The sequence below is a fragment of the Cyprinodon variegatus genome, unplaced genomic scaffold, assembly GCF_000732505.1.
Source record: "Cyprinodon variegatus isolate N-32 unplaced genomic scaffold, C_variegatus-1.0 Scaffold129, whole genome shotgun sequence".
In the NCBI taxonomy this organism is placed as follows: Eukaryota; Metazoa; Chordata; class Actinopteri; order Cyprinodontiformes; family Cyprinodontidae; genus Cyprinodon; species Cyprinodon variegatus.
The window spans coordinates 193,285-196,893 of NW_015150582.1; the positions used below are offsets into that span (position 1 = coordinate 193,285).

The following is a 3,609-nucleotide window of genomic DNA, read 5'->3' on the forward strand; positions in this document are numbered from 1 at the left end:
CTGCATTAAACCTCCAATGGCTGCAACAGTCCTTTTAAATCAGCTAATTGTGAGTGGGGTAAATGCTAAACAACTACAAGACCAAGAAAAGGACAACCTACCATGGTATTTTTTTTTTGCTTTTTGGATTCGCTTAATTTAAAAATCTGCAAAAATAAGAACTGAGGATTTATTGACCTCTTTCCAAACTTCGCAGCATTTTGACGTCTCTGCTCAAAGTCTCATTACACAAAATTGGGGATATACATGACAACCATCCCTTTGGATAAAACTTTCAAGTTATAAACTTTTCTTTTTTCTTTTAGCATGAACTAAATTTAACAAGACTAGAAATTGAGCTTAGTCCAAGATAACCGAAACAGATGCACATATGAAAATCCATTTCTAAAGAGCAATTTGGAGAGGCTTTTATATTTTTCTAATCAAAAAAATAAACATTTACACTGTATTTATTTAATTGCCTGAGTGTGAAAACTTTACTGAAAAAAAATGATTTAATCAGACCCAGAAAGAAAGAACAAAAATCTTCCCTGGATTTTTTTTCGGTGATAAGGCAACATATTCATAAAGTATTTTGCTCTGAGTACCCTTAACGTCTAACAAGTAAAACATTAAGCGGCAGAATGTTATCTGTAGGAATGAAGTCCATCAGTTTACAATAATATAATAGACTTTATCTCAGTTTTATCCCTCTTAATAAACTTTTCACTGACTCTGCCCACATTATGTTAGAATTTCCTCACAACAGATGATCATTAAAAACAAAAAACAGAGACATATAATTTGCTTTTTTTTTTTTTTTTTTTAAGAGGCTCCTTTAATGATGATGATCACCAGGTAGTCTTCCTCAGATTTGGCAAAGGCTTTAGCAGAGGCATCCACAAACTGCTGGGAGAACTCACATGGAGGGAACGCATGCAGAACTCCACTGAGCTCCTTGTCGCTGCTGCCCCCAACGGGGAGGCCGATGATCCCCGCCGCCTCCTTCTGTTTAAGGTAGGACACCAGGTTCTTCAGCGGTCTCTCCGTGGAGCTGCTGACGTCCTCAGATTTCCCCTGCACGGCCAGGAGGACGGCGTACCCGCTGGACCCGGCGGCTTTGATGCGACGGGCGACCTCATCCAGCTTGGGCTGGTCCAGACGCAGGCGCTGGCTTATCTTGAGCTGGGATACCTTCCCGCCGCTGGAGCCCTCCACCAGCAGGCTGGTGGTCATCCTCATGTCTCCATCCAGCAGGTGCAGGGAGGCCGGGAAGCTGCTGTTTTTGAGCAGGAGGACCCCCTCCCAGGCCTGACTCAGCTTCAGCTCGTCTGAGTCAGGATCCTGCTCACGCTTGGAGGGGGAAAGGTTTGAGGCTGGATTGTCTGAGTGCTGCTCTTTCTTTCCTGGGCTCTTAGATGTGTCTCCAGCTTTACGTTTGCCTTCTCTCTCTGTGATGGAACCCGGCTGAGACGGGCTACGAGTTCTTTTCCTTTTCTCCCCAACGCCAGCGTTGTGGTTGCTCTGCCGCTCTTTGGCTGGGGTGGCTTTTCCAGAGCGTGGCATACGTTCTGAGTCGCTGAAACGTCCCCCATCTCGGCTGCTCCCCCCTGGGCTGCGCTCTAGTGAGGTGGCGCGCCGGCGCAGTCCCAGGTCGCCATTGTCAGGTGAACGCTCAGCCCTCCAGCTGTCATCTAAATGTCTTCTTTTGAGACCGAGCTCTCTGCCCTGAAACTCCCGCTCCACCGTCCAGCCGTCCCTGGAGCGCCTCTCCAGGTCTAAGGAGCTGAAGGCCGGTCCTCTCATCCTGTCATGGGCATTCAGACCAACCCACTCGGCAGATGAATAGGGATCCCGCTCCCTGAAGCGACCAGGAATTGGGGGGGAGCGGTCTCTGGGCAGGCGGTGAGAAAAAGGTTCAGGGGCATAGTCAAAGTGAGGCAGAGGTAAAGGGAGATGCATCATCTGCTGCTGGGGGTAGCGAGTTTCTGTCTCTGCAAAGTCCACTCTGAGTCTCCTGTCAGAGCCGCCGATTGGGAAGCCTCTCATGTGGGTCCATGCAGCGTGGGCGGCATCTAGGCTTTCATACTGGATGTATGCCCATGAATCCCCTTTCATGTAGTCTATAGTCCTGATTTTACCAAAGCGGTCAAACTCTTTGGCGAGCGCATCAATCGGAACCCAAGGACCTAGACCCCCCACCCATAGTCTAGTTGTGGGTGTAGGTTTGCCATATCCAATCTTGATTATGCTATGACCCACCATCTTCCCCGCCATGGCTACTTTAGCCCGATGAGCCATGTCCAGGTTCTCAAATTTAATGAATCCGTAGGTGCTGCTCTGGCCCCTGGCAGCACGCTTTATGTCCACCTCGGTGATCAGTCCAAATCTCTCAAATGCTCTTCTGATGGTGCTTTCAGTCACAGAGGCTTCCAGGTTGCCCAGAAACAACGTCCTGTTGGCCCTCTGCTCATCCTCAGGGCTGATTAGTTCCTCATCACGGAAAACAGGACATTCAGGAATGAAGGGGCCCCTGCTCCTGCCTTCATACAGGGGGAAATCTCGGTCCCTTTCCAGGTCCCTGAGGTGAGGAGGTAGTGGAGGGGGAGGAGGAGCAGTGAGGCGACCCAGGGCGAGCTGCTGTAACCGATAGTCTCTGTAGCCCGGGCCCGGGGGAGACTGGGCTCTGTGGGAGTGGAGGGGTCTGTGTCCAGAGGGAAAACTCTCTTTACTAACAGGCGACCGGCTCTTCCGCTTATTCAAGTACACGGTCTCTATCTTCAGAGGCCGGTCGTACAGCACCAGTTTCCCCCGGGCGTGTTTAGCCGCCCGGGCGTCTTCGGCTCTCCTAAAGTTGACAAACGCCACCCTTTCGTGGTTTTCACGGCATATTTTCACACTCACGTCCCCGAACTTCTTAAACTCGTGAAACAAGCCGTCCTCTATTTCCTCGTCGTTGAGCTCGGATCCCAGCTCGCTGATTTTCAGAGTCTTGTACTCACTTCCTGGGACCGACGGAGGCCGCGAGTTGCTCCGCGAGGAGGACCTGGACGTTTCTGCGGGTATGTCGGCGCTACCGTGCGACTTGTGGGCGGAGGAAGCTCCGTAGTCGTAGCTGCTGCCGGTCCGACTGGATGATCCATGTCCGTCTGAGTCCCTCACGTCTCGTTTGTCGCTGGGTAAAGCTCTCCTGGAGGAAGCGGAGCCGTTGCTGGTAGAGAGAGCTGTGGTCTTCTTGCTGCTCGGGTAGCTTCCTCCTCGGTCTCTGCCATTGTCAGGCCCGCGGGGGCGTTTTTTCACCGGTGAGCGCTCCTTCCCTTTCATTGTAGGATGCAAACAGAAGCAGCGCCAACACTGAGATGTGCCCAATTATACTTTCTTCACTGATATTTTCACTAAAGTGGTGGACTTAGCAGCGGTTATCAGGCGGACAACGTCATCGCCATGTTGGATAAACTACGCTGGCGTCATATAAGTTCCGCCTCCTTTGTTTGAAAGAAGTAGATTGGTTCAGTAGCTTGTCAATCATATTACCAAGGGCGCTAGTTCCCCAATCATGAATCAGGGTGCGGCGGCAGAACCATAGAAATACAAATATAGATGCGTTTTTTTTGTTTGTTTTTTGTTTTT

The 3,609-nt window shown here is 50.3% G+C and overlaps 1 pseudogene; it reads right to left on the reverse strand.

The window, feature by feature from the left end:
• Nucleotides 1-787: 787 nt before the first annotated feature.
• On the reverse strand, nucleotides 788-3,555 carry LOC107085646 (annotated as a pseudogene).
• Between the last annotated feature and the right edge of the window lie 54 nt (nucleotides 3,556-3,609).